This window comes from Echinops telfairi, unplaced genomic scaffold (genome assembly GCF_000313985.2).
Source record: "Echinops telfairi isolate 266 unplaced genomic scaffold, ASM31398v2 ScPeMD7_27;HRSCAF=92, whole genome shotgun sequence".
Lineage (NCBI taxonomy): Eukaryota > Metazoa > Chordata > Mammalia > Afrosoricida > Tenrecidae > Echinops > Echinops telfairi.
Window position 1 is genome coordinate 6,074,334 of NW_022103924.1, and position 21,586 is coordinate 6,095,919.

The 21,586-nt window shown below is 39.3% G+C and overlaps 1 long non-coding RNA gene across 1 annotated transcript in view; it reads right to left on the bottom strand.

The window, feature by feature from the left end:
- The window catches only part of LOC123521606, a 31,871-nt gene extending 11,784 nt beyond the window's left edge, over positions 1 to 20,087 (bottom strand). The window contains exon 1 of the long non-coding RNA XR_006680009.1: positions 19,820 to 20,087. This is a non-coding gene — a long non-coding RNA (uncharacterized LOC123521606). The remainder of the gene's footprint in view (positions 1 to 19,819) is intronic.
- Positions 20,088 to 21,586: the final 1,499 nt, after the last annotated feature.

Consider the following 21,586-nt stretch of genomic DNA (forward strand, 5'->3'; position numbering starts at 1 on the left):
TTTTTTTAAAAACTCTCTTAAAGTACATGAATTTTTTCATTGAAGACCTGAGGAGCAATGAAACTCTCAAGAAAAATTCTCAAGATATCCAGAAATTCACTAGCTTAAGTATACCTGGCCAGTAGTTTTTTAGGTCTAATTATTTTCTGTTCTATTAGTGTATTTATGAATACCTCTGCCTCATTTCATAAAGAATTTGACATTTACCTAAATATGTATAAATAATAATCATCTTATAAGATTCAAATAAGAAAATCAAACATGATAAATCAAAAAACCCAAACCTATTGCAATCCAGTTGATTATGACTGATGCAAGCCCAAACTCACTGCTGTCAAAGCTATTCCAACTCACAGTGACCTTATAGGACACAATGGAATTGTCCCTGTGGGGTTATAACACTGTAACTTTTTAGGGAGTCCCGGTAAATACCTCATCTTTCTCCCACTGAGCTCCTCTTTCTCCCACTGGTTGGCTGGTGGTTTCAAACTGCAGACCTCATGGTTGCACCAACCCACTACAAAACCAGGACTTCTTCTTCTGACTCATGTGGTTGTTGTCGTTAGGTGCCAAGGAGTCAGCTCTGACTCACAGCAACCCTATGCACAATGAGCTAAAAAGCTCCCGGTCCTGCACCATCTTCACAATTGGTCTTATGTTTGAGCCATTGTTGCAGCTCCTGTGTCAATCCATCTTGTGATGGGCCTTCCTCTTTTTCACTCCCCCTTTACTTGTTCATGCACGATGTCCTTTGGGTTTCTGAGATTTTACGTCTTACAAGAGCAGCAGACAGCCAAATATTTCTCCTAGGGATGGTGAGTTGAAAACTCTGACCTTGCAGTTAACAACCCAACATGGAACCTACATTGCCACCAGGGCTTCTTAGAAGATAAAGAGAATTGAAAAAAATAGATGAAGTCATAAGTGCACTTCATAAGGAGAAGAATGGGGAGAGTTGCATGAGAGTATCTTAGTCTGTCACTACCAGTGAGTGATAATTGGGAACTCTGAGCATTCCAAAATCCACCAGAAAAAGAAAAACACAAAAATTTCAGACTTCAGCAAACCAAAAGCTAAATCCATTGCCATTAAGCAGCTGGTGGCAGGTTTGCCATTAGAAGCTCCACACCTAATCCACTGTAACCACTTTTCAGACTCCATTGGTGTCCACAAAAGCAAAGCAAATGATTTTCTTATGAGGAATCCAGCTTTTCGGAATGATACTTCCTGAGACATTTCTTTCAACTCCTGATAAGGAAATATGTTCATAGGTCTAGCAACGTTATCAAATCGTTCCTACAAAAGTAGGTTACAAAGGACAGTATTATTTGGATGCTGTGAAACAAAGAGAATAAAGAAGATATGATGTTCTTTACTTTCTAGAGCACTGGTAGCTTTAGGTGTTAGGCATTGGGCTGATAACCTCAAAGCTAGCAGTTCAAACTCACCAGCACTGCTCAAGAGAAAGCTGATGCTGTCTGCACCCATCAATTGACAGTCTTGGCAATTCTCTGTCGGGGGTCTATTAAGTCTGAATCAACTCCATAGCAGTGGGTTTGACATTCCAGCATGAGGTCTTTTGCAAAGCAACAAAATGGAGATGGTACTTCACAATCCCGGTGTGCAATTTAGATCACTGAAATCACTAAGAAGGCTAATTAGGAAAGATTTGGGCAGATTTGTTTTCCCTGGTGCCTAGCATATTATATGGCTCATAGCAAGCACTCAGTAAACATTTTATTAAGTATGAAAACATGATTTGCCTGGACTTTATGAGGCTGTAGATATAACCTACTCGGCTGTTTTCCATGATTATTTTAATCAGTGACAAACTCAACTACTAAGGAGGAAATACACAATAAGAAACTGGCCTTCGGAATGGAGAGGTGGGTGCAAAATAGTTCAATGATAAGTTCTTGGCATGAGACCAAGAACAGTTCAAAGGGTGCCATTGTACGGCTGTCAGCTCAAGGGACTGTGCAGTGAGCTCATAAGAATGATATGGGAAACCTGTGGTTGAATTGCCCACAGTCCCTACATGGAGCAGGATCAGGCCAAGTGCCATAAAGGAAGGGCACCTTCAGGAATTAGGGCAAAAGTTGAAAGTGGGAGCTGTGGTTTATCCAAGTACTTCTTGCTGGTAGAGAATTGATGGCAGGTACACGATCTCCTCGCCTTTGAAAATAAAGAAGTGCATCACCACACCCTCTGTGGAGCCCCTTCCAGAAGACTGAGATACTTAGCCTGACTGATAATTACCTTGTCCTTTCTTCACTCTCTGGCCACTGGACTCTGTATGCATTGCACTGTAAAGGACTAGTTTTGAATTCACATATATAACCTCATAAGTCCAAAATCTGAACTGACCCTTTGTTACTGAGTCAATTTACCCTGAAAATCCACTGCCAATAATAATGTACAAGGCTATTGTTTCTAATGACATTGTTGCAGCATTGTTTATAATAACACAATATTAGGAAAACCTAAAGGCCTGAAAAACAGCAGTTTGGGTGAATGTTTTATAGTACCTTTACTTCACATATCACTATGCAGCTGGGAAATTTAAAAATATTCCTATAAGCTGACATAAACTGATTTCTATAATATACAAGGGGGCTTCAAAAAGTTCCTGGAAAAATAAATAAATAAAAAGAAATGATAATGAATATTTTCCATCAACTTTTGGAACTCCCTCACATTAAATATTTTTTTAATTTTTAAAACATACTAAAGTCTATATGTAGAAGGCTATGTCTGATCTGATAAAAGCAAAACACATATGTGTGTATAAATTAAGAAAATAATAAAAATAAGCTCCTTTTCTTCCAAAAGATGAAAGATTGTGTTGCTAAAGATTATGTGGTGCTCTCTCCCTTTACAGGTGGAGAGAGTCAACTACAGGTGATGGAAAAACAAAAAAACAATGAGGAGTCTGGCAGGGCTGTGACTAGACAGAGAATTTGATGGGGAGTCCCAGCATCCTTGCTATCAGTTTCCTCCTGCTTTTATCTGAAGCCTGAGATAGAGTCTCTTGCCATGCCACTGCTACCAAACACATTACAGACGTCCCAGGAACATTCCTCCTGCAAACAGTATGTCTTGCTAGACATAAACACCTACTTTCAAAGCTTGAAATTTATTAGTGCCCAAATTACGTTTATTACCCTCTGGCTTGTGATTCTGTCAAGCATTCTTTCAACCAAGAAGACTGGATTAGCTCCTGATCAGAGGCATTTATGACTCAGACCATGAGCCACTGTTAGAAAGGAGACCTGAGGACAGATGGAACTGGTCTACCCACAGGTGGATGAGCTCTGCTGTAACAGAAAGGGCCTTGTGCTGGTTGAAAGAACACCCAGGCCCAAGGAAAGAATGTAAAACAGTAAAGCAGGAAGCTATAACAAAGCCAGCTGCCAGAGACAAGTCATAACCAAAGGAAGGGGCAGACCCCAGAGGAAAACCAACCAAACCCTGAGGTACTAGCATAACCAACAATGAAATATAACAAGATTTTCAATGAGATACAAATACAAACATAACAATTATGGGTGATGTAAAAGGATAGAAGGAGATAGTGGTGAGGGTTGTACAAATAATGTGTAGCTCATTAAGTTTATTCTCCAACCACTCCCTAATCAGATGCTTACATTCCTGGACCACTATGTTCGGTCTTAATCTTTCCTCCCAGCTGCTCTGGAACCTGTAAACATTATTCAAAATCCCCAATGACCAGGAAGCCCAAGTAATCTATCTGACCCATCATACAATACTGAATTGTACCTGTAAAATGCCTTGAAATGGCATATATAAGAAGGGATATCCAAAAAAAAAAAAAGGAATTGCATTGGGCAGAGCAGAGCTTTCATAGTATGTGTCTTTCCCTCTAGCAAGCATCAAGCAACTCACTCCGAGATAGTGCACCCAGTGACATTGCCTGGGAAGGTTCCCTCTGGTCACAGTGAATTTTTTCATAAAATCAGTTTTGCTCAAACCTTGGTTTTTGTGATGGCCCATTTTAAGAGAACAGTGTGCGGCTATGATATTTTGTTTCCTGCTCAGGAAAAAATGCCACAGAAACTGTTGTGATGTTGAATACGACTTACAAGGACAGCACTATGGGAAAAACTCAAGAGTGCAGTGATTTTCTCATTTCAAAAAGGTGAAATGTTGATTGATGACAAACCTCGTTCTGGATTCCCATCAACTTCCCAAATGAATGAAAATGTCGACTCATTTGGAGTTCATTCCACCAGGTCAGACTGTTAATCAAACTTTCTATTTAGAGGTTCTGAAAAGATGCATAACAGTGAAAAAAGAAAAAGGCTTGACTTACCCCCTCCCCTGAAGAATGTAATGCAGAAGATGCACTGAAGATATAGCCTGGGGAGAGTAGCAATTCTGTCCAGACCACAAGGGTGCAAACTAAAGAGAGGGAGTGGACTTCTTCATGGCCCACCAAGTCCCAAGAAAGACCTCCTGCTCAGAGCAGACAATGCACAGAGATGACCATAAGGGCCAGCCTAACCATGAGACATGATATCCCCTCACTGACCCACAACACTACAGGGGACAGCACTGGAGACACTGTATGGCATGTGTGCCCAGTCGGCCCCACACACAATGGGGCGAAAGATGAAAGGAGTGCAACAGGGCAGCAAGGGGAGCAAAGTAATGAAGTCTCCAAGGAATCTTGAAAGTAGACTTCTGACTGGGGACAGGGGTTGGCACCATATCAGGTACGATTGGAAAACATTCATAAGGGTCAGCAGACAGACCTAGAACTATTTATAGACTTTTGGTTGTTATTTTGTTTTGCTTCATTTTTTCTTTTTCCTTTCACTCTATGTCTATCTATATAAGATAAGCAAGATAAACAATCCCAAGATGAAAACAATGGGATTGGTGGTTCTGGAAGACAAGGGAGAGGGGGGATGAGGAGAGGGAGTGGGGAGACAACAAACTTAGGGATAAGGGAAAACAAGAGATCTAAAAGTGATGGCAAGAAAGGCATAGAATGCCTGGTGTGGTTTGATCAAGTGCAATGTACAAGAGGAATTACTGGGAACTGATGGAGGGCGAGCATGATAGTGGGACAGGAGGAAGGCTCAAGGAAATAGAGGAAAGAACTAGGAGGCAAAAGCTATTTATAGATGTATAGGTGTGGGCATGTATATATGTAAATATATTAATTTATAATGATAGAGATATAAGTCAATGTATATATATTTATACGTTAAGTATTAAGATAGCAGATGGACTTTGGGCCTCTACTAAACACAAGAACACTTTTTTTCTAATAACCTGGCACTTTTTGATACTCACCTTCCCCACGATCCGGATCATTGAAGACAAAAAGGGTGCATAAACAACTGTGGTGAAGAAGGTTGACGGTGCCCAGCTTTCAAAAGATATAGCAACTGGGGTCTTAAAGGTTTGAGGCTAAACAAGCAGCCAGCTAGCAAGGAAGCAACAAAGCCCACATTAGAGAAGCACAGGAGCCTGTGTGATCATGAAGTGTTGATGAGATCAGGTATCAGTTATCAAAAGCCAAAACAAGCAATTATATCGATGTGTATGAGGGGAGTTGGAGTGGAGATCCAAAGTCCATCTGTAGACAACTGGACAACCCCTTACAAAAGGGTCACAAGGAAAATATGATTCAACCAGGGTACAGTATAACCCTGAGAAAACACACAACATTCCTCTAATTCCTGAATGATTGCTCCTTCCTCCCCCAGCACCACACCCCACTCTTATGACCCAGTTATACCTTAAAAATTTGGCTAGACTGGGGTATATACATGGGTACAGGTAAGAGCTCTCAACACACAGAATCCAGGACAGATAAACCCCTCAGGAGCAGTAGTCAGAGTATCCCTACCATGAGGGTAAGGGGAGAGTGGGGAGAAAAGAGGGAAGAAAGGGGAAGCTAATCACAAATTTGGATATATAACTCCCCCAGGGGGACGAATAATAAAAATGTGGGTTAAAAGAGACAATGGACAGAGTAAGATATGAAATAACAATAATAATATATAATTTATCAAGGATCCACAGGGGTGGAAGGGTGAGGGATGGAAGGGAAAAAGAGAAGCTCATACCAAGGGCTCAAGTAGAAAGAAAGTGTTTGGGAAATGATGGCAACATATGTATAAGTGTGCTTAATAAAATTGAATTATGGGTTGTTGTTTTTTTATTAAAAAGAAGGTCTGATTTGTGGCAGACAGCAGACTGGTTTTGCCACCATGACAATGCACCATCTCAGTGTGCCAGTTTTTGGCAAAAAATAGCATGCCTCTCTTGCACCACGCACCTCGCTCACCTGACCTCGCTCTGTGCAACTTTTTGTTTCTGTGAACGCATTAGGACTTGAAAGGACAGCGATTTGATGATGTAGAAAAGGTGAAAAAGCAAACAAGGGAGGTGCTGTCAGCCATGCAAATAGATAAGTTTGAAAAATGTTTCCAACAATGGAATTGCAAATTTGATGAATGTATTAAATGTAATGGAGAATACTTTGAAGGTTATAAGGTTCTTTTGTAAAAAAAAATTTTTTTAAATACATAGCTTTGAAAAAGAATTCTGGATTTTGGGGGGTACCCCCTCACATGTGTGTGTGTACATAAGTTTTAACGAAAAAAAATCTGAAGAAATTTCAGGGGGAAAATTCTTAGAGGAACTCATAAAACAACAAAGAAAGAAATTTTATAATAGCATTGTTTTTAATTTTTTAGATGCTAAATATGTGTGCATGTACACAGTTTTAACACCTGTGGATTCTACCAGAATAATGTCAAAAGAAAATGAAAATCTGAAAAAGCACTAAAGCTTATTCCCAAGATAAGAAAAACAAGCAGAAAGCCCACTGAAATTTATTGAAATCCTAAACCTTCCCAACTATACGAGGAGATGAAAATTATTCATCACTTTAGTATTTTGCAGTAGTTCCTAATGTTTGTTTTCGTTGTTGTGAAGAAAACACAATGTGACAGTGGCTAAACAGACATCGCAATTATAAGTTTTCTCCTTTCCTTTTGGAGGCCTATCATGAAAGCAGGAATATTTGTGTGAGGGATTTCTCAGGAAAGTTTTCAATGAGAAACTGCTGGATTTGTTGATGGGCAGTCGGCTGTGATTTGTACAATGCTCACCTTTCATACACTGGAGACTCTGGTTTGATTCCAGGCAAAGGACCCTCATGCTCAAGCACCTCTCAGTCTTTTGCTACAATGCTGAACAGATTTCAGTGGAACATGCAAGCTAAGATGGGCTAGGGAGAAAAATCCGGCATCTCATTCCAAAAATTAGCCAGTGGGAAAATGTATGGATTACCACCGTCTAGTCTATAACTCATCATGTGGTTTTGTTCCATTGTGCATGATGTCACCATGCGTGAACTCTACAATAACTAAAGCAATAACTGTCCAACTGGAAACCTGGACCTAGATTTCTCAGGGCAGTACTGATATCTGCAGAGCTGAGACCGATTTCCTGAAAGGAAAGGAAGGTGGCCCTGACTTGGTATCGGAATGGATCTGGTAAAAGCCAGCCCCTCTTGTAGTTTAATATCATTACTGACACCATGAATCTTGGCTAAAGGCAGAGAATACCAGAAAGATGTGTACCTATGCTTTATTGACTATGCCAAATTATCCATCATGTGGCTCATAACAAACTATAGAAAACATACTGAAGAATGGGAATTCCAGAACATTTCAATGTGCTCATATAGAATCTGTATCTGAACTGAGAGACAATCATTCAAACTGAGTAAGGGATTACTGCATGGTTTGAAACTAGGGAAGCTGTGGTGCCAAAAAGCTCGGTGTGTTTCAGAGCCGTATCCTTTTAACATACTTAGTCAGTCTGTATGCTGAGCAAACAATCCAAGAAGTTGGCTAAAAATTTTTTAATGAGGCAACAGGACTGGAGTAAGGCTACTAAACAACCTGATGACGCACCTTGATTGCTGAAAATGCAGAGGACTTGAAGCATTTGCTGATGAAAATCAAAGATCGCAGGCTTCAATACAAATTGCAACTGGAGCAGTAGACAATGTCTTAATCAAAGAAGAAAAGTTGATGTGGTCAAAGGTTTTACTTAACTTGGCTCCACAACTGACCCTCATGGGTGCAGCAGTCAATAAACCAAGCAACTTATTGCACTGGGCAAATCTGCTGCATAAAGCTTCCCTCCTTAAAGTACTAAAGAGCAAAGACGTGACTTTGAAGATTGAGGTATGCATGACTCAGATAATGGTACTTTCAATTACTTCAAATGCATGTGAAAGCTAGATACATGCTTTGTGTAAGGAAAAAAGAAAGATTGGAGAAAATTTGGTGCATTTGAATTATGGCTGAGGAAGAATATTGAAAGTACCATAGGTGGCCAGAACAAATAAATCTGTCTTGGAATTAGCATAGTCAGAATGCTCTTTAAAAGAGAGGACGGCATGACTTTGTCTCACATTCTTTAGCTTATTATCAAAAGAGGATATAGGGACAGGACATAAGTGAAACAAAAGAAAACCCTCAATGTGATGGACTGACATACTTTGGACATGTTGTCAGGAGAGACAAATCCCTGGAGAAGGGCATCATGTTTGGTAAAGTAGAGGAGCAGAGAAAAAAAGAAGGCTCTCAAGGAGAAGGACTGACACCGTGGCTGCAACAATAGGCTCAAACACAACATTTGTGAGGATGGCCTGGCACAAGACTGGGCAGAACTGAATTTGTGGCATCACACATCAACAACATGTTGTCTAAATCACTTTACCAAACATGATGTCCTTCTCCAGAGACTGGTCTCTCCTGACATGTCCACAGAATGTAAGGCAAAATGTCACCATCCTTGCCTCTGAGACGCACTCTGGCGATACTTCTTCCAAGACAGATCAGTTTGTCCTTTTAGCAGTCCATGGTGCTTTCAATTGTCTTCATCAGCACCATAATTCTTTAGTCTTCTTTATCCAATGTCCAATTTTCACATGCATATGAGGCAATGAAAAATAGCATGGCTTGGGCCAGGCTCACCTTAGCCCTCAAAGTAACATCCTTGCTTTTTAATACTCTAAAAAGGTCTTGTGCAGTAGGTTTACCTAATGCAACTCATCTTTTGATCTCTTGACTGTTGTTTCCATAAGTAATGATTGTGAATCCAAGAAAAATATAATCCTTGACAACTTCAACATTTTCTCCATTTATCATAATATGAACTATTATCCAGTTGTGAGGATTTAGGTCTTCTTTACATTGAGTTTTAATCCATACTGAAGACTACAGTCCTTTATCTTCATCAGCAAGAAGTCTTCCTCACTTTCAGCAAGCCAGGAGTCATCTGAACATCAAGGGTTGTTAATCAGCCTTCCTCCAATCCTGATTCCACATTCTTCTTCACATAATCCAGCTTCTCTGATTATTTGCTCAGAGGACACAACCCCGAGGCACACCTTTTCCGATTTTAAACCATGCAGTATTCCCTTGTTCTGCTCACACAACGGTCTCTTGATCCATGCACAAGTTCCACGTGACCACATGCTGTGTTCTGGAATTCACAATCTTTTCAAGGTTATCCATAGTTTTTTTTTATGATCCACTCAACTGAATGCCTTGGCTTTTCGGTGGAAAACTCTGGTATTCTCTACTTTCTGCCACCATCCACCTGACATCAGCAATGACATCCCTTGTTCCTCGGCATTAAAGAGCTGAACAGGACTGATATGACCACAGTCATATGGTCTACTATAACAGGGTTGACAAGCTAAAGAAGACAATTGACATCACATCATCATCAATAAAGCACATTTCAAGATATATCTGAAGTACAGCACTGTCAGTGATAAGATAATGCCCTTATGCCTACAAGGCAGACCAATTAATATGACTATTATTCCAATTTACCAGCAACCATTAAAGGTAAGGGTGAAGAAGCTGAAGTTTTCACTAATTTATGTAGCCTGAAATTGATCAAATATGCAATCCAGATGTATTGATATTTACTAGTGATTGGGATGTAAAAGTTGGAAATAAAAAATTATGATCATAGGTAGACAATATGGCTTTGGTGATAAAAACAACACCAGAGATCAGAGAATAGAATTTTGTAAGACCAACAGCTCATTAAATGCAAATATCTTTTTCAACAACAGAAAAACTGACTGAACATGTGGAAGATACCATATGGAATACATAGAAGTCAAATAGACTACATCTGTGGAAAAATAGATGTTGAAGAAGCTCAGTAGTATCAGCCAGGGTCAGGGGCTGACTGCAGAACAGAATATCAATTGTTCATCTGCAAGTTAAAGTCAGAGCTAAAGAAAATTAAAACAACTTTGTGAGAGCCAAAATATCAACTTGAGTATATCCTATATGAAGTTAGAGACCATGACAAGAATAACTTTGACTCAGTGAACACTAGATGGATTGCTACAAGAAATGTAAACTACCAATGATCATTGGAACAGCACAGGAGAAGCCTTCTGTTGGACATTGAGCTATCACCATAAAGCAAAGCCTGCAACTAACACTAACACGTATGAATCAAGAGCCTCCTATGACATGCTCAGCCCAAATCTTGCTTACAGAAAATGCAAGAGGAAGAAAGATGCTCTTGCTTGCCAGAGTCTTCCATTCAGTACAACTGTAAAATAAGGAACCCCTCAGGCTTGCTTCTCTCCATTCTTCTGAAAGTGTTGACAGGATGCTTTTCAAGTCTTTGAAAACAAGAATATATTTTTTTCTACGTACTTACTGAAAACTTTCTCCGACCCTTTGTGAAAGGGAACAAACAGCTCTGCTACCTAAGGGCTCACAAGCAGTATGTCAGGGTTTACTGGTAAATCTCAGTCATACTTAATTGAAATCTAAATTTGCTGCCTCTACCTCAGGCCTCCCTGACATGATGCCTAGTAGGTATATATGGAATATTACTATAGGTGTGTTTTCCTTTGCAGGTCCCATGTAGAGTGTCTTTATTTATTCATAGGTGTGTAATCAGCTCCAAAGGGGTCCCTGGAAGGTACAAACTATTAATCACTCAACTGAAAAAACAAAGATTAGCAGTTCGAGGACATGGAATGAAGGACATCAATCTTGATTTCAGATGGGCACAGGGTGAAAGTAGAGAATACCACAAAGATTTTTGCCTGAGTTTTATTGGCTGTGCAAAGACATTTGGCTGTTTGGATCATAACAAATTATGGGAAACAGTGTTAATGATGAAACTTCCAAAGAAATTAATTGTGCCCCTGCAGGGCCTGAGCATAGACAAGAAGGCAGTGGCTAGAAAAAAACTAAGGGATACTGCGTGGTTTAAAATTAGGAAAGGGATGTTTCAGGGTTTTATCCTTTCAACATACTTATTCAGTCTGTGTGCTAAGAAAATTATCCAAGTGTATAAAAAATAACATGGTACCAGGGTTGGAGGAAGGATACTTAACAACCATCAATATTTTATGACACACTTTGCTACCAAAATTGAAGTAAATTTGATGCATTCACTGATGAAGATCAAAGAGTACAACCTTCTGTATGAATTACTCCTCACCATATAGAAAATTAAAAAAAAAATCTCCATTGTAAGCAATAAGCAACATCCTGATAAATAGAGAAAATATGGAAGTTGTCATGGATTTCATTTTACTTGGGTCTACTACCAGTGTCCCAAGAAAACAAATGGCATAGTTCATTTGGCCAATCTGCTGCAAAAGATCTCTTTACAATGTTATGTTAGTCTGGGTTGACTAGAGAAACAAATTCATAGATACTCATATGTGTATAAGAGATAACTTTATATCAAACAGCAATTGTAAATTAAGACAACATCCCAGCCCAGTCCAAGTTAAGTCCATAAATCTGATACTAGCCCATATGTTCGTTACCAATGTATAAATTCTTCTTAAGATACATGCAGCACATGCAATGATGCTGAATGCAGGAAGAAAGATCACAGGCCAGCAGGTGGAAATTCTTATGGATCCAGTGGCAGTGGAAGCATCTCAGCGCTGGCAGGGGTCTCCACGTGGCTCCTTCAGCTCCTGGGCTCTAGCATAGCTCCATGTGCCCAGTCCGCAGGAACGTCTCGCAGGGAGTGAGCATGTCCCGCCTTCAGCAAGCTATTTATCTTCTTCGCGCCTCCAAGTGAGGTCATCAAGCTGTGACTTGATTGACAGGCTAAACTCCACCCCTTCACTCTTAAGTCACAAGTTGACACCAGATTATGTAACTACCAAAAATATAAAGAAGCAAAAATGTTACTTTGTAGACCAAAGTGTGCCTGACCCAAACAATGGTATTCTCAATTGCCTCACATGTTTGAGAGAGCTGGTCAAGGAATAAGGAAGACTTAAGAATCAATGTCTTTTAGTTATGCTGTTGGTGGAAAAATATTAAATATATTATGGGCTACCAGAAGAAAAAATAAACTGTGTTGAAAGAAGAGTAACTAGAAGGTTCCTACAACTACAAAGATGGCAAAACTTTGCCTGATGTACATTGGCTATGTTATGATGAGGTATAGTCCCTAGACAAAGGACGCCAAACTAATGCGGAACAGTGAACTTTTGGCAAACCCATTTGGGAATTTTTAATGCATTGTGCCAAAGGAAACATAGGTGACACAATTATTTTTCAATTATCTACCAATCTAATCGTTGGTATTTCGAACATCCAGCAGTACTGTGAAAGAAAAGCTTGCCCACCTGCTATGTAATGATTGCATCCATAAAAACGATATGAAAGTTTTACCCTTGAGGTCTCCATGAGTTGAAATTGATAATAATGGGTTTACTTTTGGTTTTGTGTCAAACACAAAACCCACTAAACCCACTGCCATTGAGTCATTTTGTACTCACAGCAATCCAATGAGGCTGTAAATTCTTAAGAGAGCAGACAACCTCAACTTTCTCCTGAGAGGTGGTTGGTGCTTTTGAACCACCAACCCTATGATTAGCAGTCCAATGCCTAGTCATGGTGTCAAAAGAACCACATTTTAAAGATATACTCATATTAGTTTATTTTAGCTGCTTTTTCCTAAGTTTTAATTAAACTGATTTAAAAAATACTTTGACTTGATTTTTAGTGCATGTTAGTTATGTAAATTATGAAATAGCCAAGCCTATGTGGATGCGTGTACTCTCTACATTAGAGGCACACATGTATACACATCAGATGGAATTCTAGATATTATTTTAATTTTTAGAAAAAAAGGTAACAGTACATGTAGTAAATTACCATTTGTTTTTAAAGGGGGTATATTACATATGTATATATTACATACATATATGGTGTTATGTATGATATTTAATGTACACAGTTTATCTGGAGTAGTAGTTTACTTCTGGAAAGAGAGATTAGAAGATTTAGACTAAAGGAGAAAGTTAGGAGTCTTAAAATGTATATGCATTCTCTTTGGGGTTGTTTGATGCTGTTTGCCATAAGACAACACCACGTTTTTATTTTTTAAAAATTTAGTGTCAAATTCATATATTTTGGCATTAAAGTCATATTCTATGCTGTTTTATTTTTAAAACACAATTTAGTGTATGCTATTGGTAAAAACAGTCAATTACATAGCAAAACTAAACTGACGCTATTACATTCCAAAATTAGTGTAGATGAACATACTGTAAGTACCCCTTATCTGAGGGTGATAATTCCACCAGAGGATGCCTGAAACTATAGATGATGCTGAAACTTGTAGTATGTTCCCTAGGAGAAGGTCTAATCTAGAAACTAGGCAAGCATTGGACATGAGTAGCAACATGAACTAAGGAGAGGGATATGCTAAAGAAAGGATGATTCACATACTGGTCACAGGATCACGCAAGATTTCATCACTTTACTCAATTAACATTTTCAGAAAGAAGTTGAACACATAAAGCAAAACTTTGGTTAAGAGAGGACTACTGTACTTTGAAATAGCATCCCATATATGCTATGGTTAATTTTAGGATAATTCTCTTTGACATAAACAAAGATACAGACGCTAATGAAAAACAGATTTTATATATATACATATATAAAAACTTTTATTAGGGGCTCTTACATCTCTTATCACAATCCATACATTCCTCCAGTGTATCAAGCACATTTCCACATATGCTGCCATCATCATTTCAAAAGCATTCTCTTCTTACTTGAGCCCCTGCTATCAGCTCCCCATTTATTCCCCCTCCCTCCCTCGCCCACGTTCCCTCATGAACCCTTGATAAATTATAATTTTTTTCCATATCTTACATCGTCCTCCATTACCCCTCACCTACTTCTCCATTATTCATCCCCCTGGGAGGGGGTTATAGATTGATCCTTGTGATCAATTCCCCCTTTCTCCCCCCACCCTCCCCTAATTCTCCTGGTATCTCTACTCTCCTTGTTGGCCCTGAGGGGCTTATCTATCCTGGATTCGTGTGTTGCAGGCTCTTATCTGTAGCAGTGTGCATGTTCTGGTCTAATCTGACTTATAAGTAGAATTGAGGTCATGAGAGTGGGGTGAAGGAAGCACCAAAGAACTAAAGGAAAGGAGGAAAGTTGTGTGTTTCATCGGTGCTATACTGCACCCTGACTGGCTCATCTCTTCCCTGGGACCCCTCTGTGAGGGGATGTCCAAGTCAGATTATATATTTGATAAGTTAAATATTTATTTCCAATTGTACTGTGTAGTAACTCATGTGGAAATCTTCTGGACTCTCCTCTGGACTAAAATCTCCTTCTGGGTGAATCGACATTGACTCAATCACAAGGTTTTGTTTACTTGTTTGTTGGTTGGTTGGTGGATTAAAAAAAAAAGACCTGATTCATCTAATTACCCCCTAAAAGTCTAACATAAAATCAGGAAAATAGTGACGGTGGTGGCGGCGGTGTTAGGTGCCCTTAAGGTAGTTCTGACTCATAGCAACCATATGTACAATAGTACAAAGCACCACACACCGGTCCTGTGCCATCTGCAACAATTATGTTGGAGCCCATTGTTGTAAACACTGTGTTAAACCATCTTGTTGAGGGTACTCAACAAGACTTACTACTTCACTGAACCTCTACTTCACTAAGTATAATCTCCTTTTCTAAGGACTGGTCTCTCCTGACAACATGTTCAAAGTGCTTGAGACAAAGTCTCACATCTTTGCCTCTGAGGAGTATTCTTGGCTGTTCTTCCAACACAGACCTATTAATTCCTCTGGCAATCCATAGCACACCCAACAGTCTTCATCAATACCATAATTCAAATATATCACTCATTTTCAATCTTCCTTATTCATTTGAGTAAGTACTCAAAATATATTTGTTGAACAAATAAGTATTGACCTCTTAGTGCAATCTTTTGCCTTTACTAATTAAAAGGGTTTCTTTGATGTGAGACTTAGTGTGAAAAATAAATACACAGTACTTCCCAAATTTATTTCACCATGAATAAAAAATTTTCCTCAAAAAAGTAGTAGGCAGAGCTAACAGTAATGAAACCTACATAAATAAAAATGGAAAACATTGCATTTACTTGTCAGTTATGCAAAAGTTAAGAACTGCAGAGACCACCAGAGCTCAGTGTATAGCCACGAATTCCCTGAATTTCCCGTACACCCTACTGTTTGATAAGGGTCAGAATTATAACCAGAAGTGATGTGCCTCTTCTATCCCAAGGTATATGATAGCAGTGTGTCTCCATCCCCCAGTGTGGAGTTGGTAATTGATCTCATATAATTGACCTCACAAGTCTTGTCCTCAAGCCACAAGATATAGAATACCCCTTATACTTGCATCAGTGTGATAGACCAGGTTGATTAGAGAAACTAATCCAGAGACACTCTTGTGTAGGTACTTTAGAGAAACAAATCCACAGAAACTCATGTATAGGAGAGAGTTTTATATAAGGGGTAAGTGCACATCAAGAAAACATCCTAATCCAGTGCTGCCCAAGCCCACACGTCCAACATTAACCCCCATATTTCCAACACCAATCCGCAAAGTCTTCCTCCATCTCACAAAACACACACTGTGATGCCAACTGTAGGAGGAAAGCTGAATCAGTGAACATATAAGCATCTCAGCACTGGCAGGGCTCTCCACACGTCTGCTCCAGCACACAGCTGCATCAGGGTAGGTCCATGCGGCTTCTCCTTGGGGATGTCTAGCAGGAAGTGAGCCTTTCCAGCTGAAGCATAGAACTGGCTAAGGCAGCTACACCCTGTTCCGACCATCACAAAGCAAGAGACCCAAGAACTTGAAAGGTGAGGCCCACCAAGCCATTTATCCTTCTGCCCTTCAATTAACCCCACATGTGTTTATCGGCCAGGTTGGCACAATAAACTAACTACCTCAACTCATATATATGTAAGAGAGAGCTTTAGATCAAGAAGTAATTATTTATCAATAAAACATCCCAGTCTAGATCAAGTCCTTAAGTTCGATGTTAGCCCATATGTCTGATAGTAGTCCACAAATTCTTCTACAGACTCACGTAGCACATGCAATGATGCCAAAAGCAGGAAGATCACAGGTCAGTGGGTGAAAAGTCTTATGGAAGCATCTCAGCCTTGGCACGACTCTCCATGTTGCTCCTATGGCTCCAGGGCTCAGGCTGCCATCAGCATAGCTTCATATGGCTTATCAATAGAATGTGAGCCAAAGAGAGTGTGTGTCCCACCTCCAGGGAGGAAGATAGGAGTTCCCAGAATCCTCAGGAGAAGACAAGGCCCACACAGAGGCATTATTAGCTATGACCTGATTGACAGGCTAGACTCCAGCCCTTTGCTCAAATTGACAGGAGATAATGTAACTGCCACAATCAAGAGTTTCTGTAAACAGCACATTCTTGTAGTATGATCCTGAAATCTCACATTGGTATGACAATATAATCTAGCCTATCTTGGTGAAATCAGGAGGAGGCATTCACCGAATCAAGGCTTTCCATCATATAACAAGTATATAGTACCAACAGAAAAAAACAAACTCATTTCCATCAAGTCAATTCTGATTCATAGAGACCCTAGAGGACAGGCTAGAACTGCCTCCCTCCTCTCCCCACCCCATGGGTTTCCAAGACTTTTAACCATTTACAGGGAAAGCCTGGTCTTTCTCCTGCAGGGTGGCTGGTTATTCAAATTGCTGACCTTGTGGTTTTAAGTGCATCACATGGCCCACTACACCACGAGGGCTCCTACCATATATAGTGCCAGGCACCTTATAATAATGTTATAATAAATAATAATAATAATGTTGTAATAATATTTGTAAAGATGTATGACATCTTATTATAAGTGTGTTGAAGACTATCAGAAGGGAAAGTGCAAGGATGTATATTCTAGGTCACTTGAAGAAAAAGTATTAGATACTTTTTACCTTTGTAAGCTTACGTTATTATTTTGGTTCAATTTGTCAAAAACTAAACTTGTAAAAAAGAACATTTACATCAAATTAACTAGTCTTTTATTGTGCATGTATTTTACTCCATACTTTCCTAAAGACCAGAAGTTTCTGTATGTAAGCTTACTGTTGTTAGAGGCTGCCACACAAAACAATATGAAACACTGTCCATCTCACAGCATCCTCACAATTGTTACTATGTTTGAGTCCATTGTTGCAGCAGTGTCAATCTATCTCCTCAATCCTCTGCCTCTTTTTTGCTGACATTTTACGAGGGGAGCCCTGTGGCATAGTGGTTACACATTGGACTGATAATGGCAGTCAGGAGTTCAAAACCACCAGCCACTTTTTGGGAGAAAGACATGGCTTTCTACTGCGATAAACAGGGACAGTCTCAGAAACCCACCGGGGCAGTTCTACCCTGTCCTATGGGGTCACGAGGAGTCAGCAATGACTCGAGTTACTTTACCAAGCATGATGTCCTTCTCCAGGGACTGGTCTCTCCTGATAAAATGAGACAAATGAATGATTGATACAAAGCACACCATCCTATCTTCCAAGGATGATTCTGGCTGTACTACCTCCAAGACAGATTTGTTTTTTCTTCTGGCAGTCCTTGATACTTTCAATATTCTTCCCCAACATCATAAGCCAAATGTGCCAATTCTCCTCCAGTTTGCCTTATTCATTGTCTAGCTTTCACATTAAAAATATCGTGGCTTAAGTCAGATCCATCTTAGTCCTCAAAGTGACCTCTTTGATCTTTAAAACCATAAAGAGGTCTTGCACATAAAGCTTAGTGATCAGTCTACTCAGAATCATTTTTGCTATCTTCATATTTCTATAAAGGGGCTTCAGAAAGTTTGTGAACAAGTGGAATTAAAAGATAATCAAATTTTTTCCACAAATTTTTGAAGCTTCCTCCTATGTATAATTCTTGGCATAAGAAAAAAAGTTTTAAGACCAAAAGATAAGCTTCAAGTGCTCTTGGGCCTTTGCCGTAGTTAGGCAGAGTCAGCATTTTCTAGATTAAGGCTATGTAACAAATCAGGGCCCTTGATAGATTTATCATTTCTGATGGAAGAAATAGGCATGCAAGATTAAATTATCTGGTAGTGACTTGTATTTTTTTTCAATAGCCATACCTCTTTTTTGACATAACAGTGCATTGAGGTGGAAGGGAGCTGTTGAAGCAAAATGTTTGGAAGGCCTGCTACTCCCGTTTGTCACTTCAAGTTGAGAAATGCCTGAATGGTGGGAGTTACTCAGTCTCACCTCTCTAAATCCTCAGGATCTCTTTTCAACATCAGCAGGAGTTAACAATTGCAGTAATCCAAGAGTCTGGAATTCCAACACAGACTTTCAAGTAAGGCCCAAGTCATGGGAAAACAAAATCCTTCATTAAATTTCTGTCAAATGCTCTAATCAGCTACACAACTTGGCTCAAATTCTCACAACCACAGCATGCTATGTGTTTCCTCCTCCTCTTCCTCCCCCTCCTCCTCCGCCCTTTAGGAAGGTTGTTCCCAGGTCTCTGTACTGGCCAGGATTTAAACTCCGGGTTTATAGAACTCCTGGGACTCTTCATGGAAGCTACATTGACAGTCCAAGTTAAAATCTGGTGTGCTGGTCAAGAAAACCACAAACCCTGACTAGGCACTTTATCAGTCAGACTCTGCCTTTGAAAGATAAGCCCCCTCTGAGACAGAGGTCAGGATCAGACTGAGCTAGTGCAGATTAGCTCTCTGGCTGAAATGTGTATGAACTAGGTGAGTCTGACCCAGAGTTAGCTCTGGATATGAACATTCCCTCTTATTATTTCCAACCTTTATTTACTTATAACCTTTTTTAAATACAGATTTCTCTTTTCACAGAATTATTGACTACCACTGAGCTCTTGATTACCATTAGTTTATTTTGGTCTTCTTTCATTTTTTTCTTTAAAGTATATATATATAATTTGGAACTAATTTTTTCTTCATTGAATAGTTTTTCAAATTACAAGAATAATAAAAACATAGCACCACAAAATGCATGAAAAAAACTCTAATAAATCTGTGTACATCTTCCATAACATTATCTATACTCATACACGTACAGAGAGGGCTTCCAAAAGTTCATGGAAAAATTATCTTTCAGTTCCATTTTTCAAGTCTTTTAAAACCTCCTTGGTACCTACAACCATACACAAATACAAAATTACATAGATACACATATTTAAACTGGTGTGTTGATAGCTAAGTGTTGATTAGAGCCAAAATGCCAAAAACAAATGCACTGACATTGAGTTTCCTGATTCCTAAACCCCAAAATTCACAGCCATCAAGTCAGTTCCAACTCAGTAACCCTATATAGCATTCACAGAGTTGTAAATCTTTACAGAATCAGACAGCCTTATCTTTGTCCCCCAGAGAAGCTCGTGGGCTTGACCCTCTGACTTTAGTTAGTGATCGGATACTTACCTGATAGCACCAGCTGGACTCCTTGATTGATTGGATAATCCTGCTTTTACAAGCCAAAATAATATTATTCTCACTCCTCTAATGTTTTCTTGTATATGACAATTGTCCATAGCCAAGTTCTAATCCCATCATTCTTCTTATGCCATCATATATGTTTATATATAGATATTCATTTCCCATTAAAAATCATATCATCTTTGATGGTAATGTGCTGAGTGGAGTCTTCATCTTTCTTCTTTTACTTGGCTCCCCATCTTTCCTGCCCACACCCCTCTTGTATGGCACCTAAATCTAACTTGGCAATTTATCTGTGGTCTCGCGTTAATTATTAAGACTCTTTTGTGGGGCAGACTTCCTTAGGCGAGGTTATTCAAAATCTACCAAGTTAAAAACAAATGCTCATTTTGCCAAAGACTGAATATCTTGGTTTCTGAACATATGATGATTACAGGCAAATGTGTCATTCACCAATAACTCTTACGCAATATGTTCTTGTAATGAACAACAACTTACATAACCAGAACAAATGTCAGACATCTATCCAAAAGACTGTCCTTAGAGTGAAAACTTAAGATAGAAACTCAGGTCAAGCTGATCTATTAAGGTTTTCTAGAAAAATATTGAGATAATCTTGGGGTGTTGCCGTTAGACGCTACCACTGCCAGCGCCTGGTGACTCTGCACAACAGCACAAGACACTGCCGCCCCTGCACCACCCTTCCAGGGGTAATTTTTGTGTAATGATGGTTTGTTGCTTTCCCTATTGGAGTTTACTAATTTTTTTTCATCCCTTTGGGTTATTTTTCCTTCTCTCTCTTTTCTTTAATTTTAATCAATCATTTCATTGGGACTACTACATGGAGCTTAGTAATTAACCTGCCTTTTCCATTGCCCTTGTCTCCTGAGACTTTTTCCATTACAGAAATGCTTTAATATCTTATTCTGGAAAATATAACTGTTTTTCAAGATTAAAGTCAAATTACAGTCTCTAGAAAATATCCTTAGCTTATCCTACAGTTTTTCCATAAAGTAATTAATAGTGAAAAATACAAAGTTTTCCCATAGCATGGAAATTATCAGCACTGTACTAGAAAAGGCTAAAAACAGCTCATCCAGCCCTTCTTGGTTCTACGGGGCAGACACCCAGGTGAAACATTTGCTGTGACTTATCATTCTATTGCCAAGCCTTATTGCATAAGGGTGATTTGTGTTTCACATTAATTAGCTAAGAGGTTTGGACATTAATCCACTACCCAATAAACAGCCCTCTGAAATGAGGTAATTGTTGAAAAAGACCAGTCCTTGGTTTATTGCTCTTGGATTTTTTGGGCTGCGATATGTACAGCATGGTCTTTGGTGCCACCTTAAGAAAGTCACGCCTCTGGTTTTACACAGAGGAGCTTTCATCCTGGTGTCCTATATGCTTTGTGGCCACATCGTTCAAGAGCAAGCTGCATCAGTTGAAGAAAGCGGGGGATACTTTCACATGCAGAGCTTTAGGGAAAAGGAAACTGTGAGTGTGGTAAAAAGTACTTTCTGGCTGCCACATGTAGAAGTATGCAGGAAGAATGCAACTGGATGTGAAGAAGAAAAATATAGATTTCACCATCAAAAAATGTCAAAAATAATAATTATTAAGATCTATATAGAGGAGCTGAATCTGGGGGCTTGGGTGGAAAGAAAATGTTTAGAAAATGATGATGGCGGCAGATGTGCAAATGTGCTTGACACAATGGATGGGTGGATGGATGGATGGATGGATGGATGG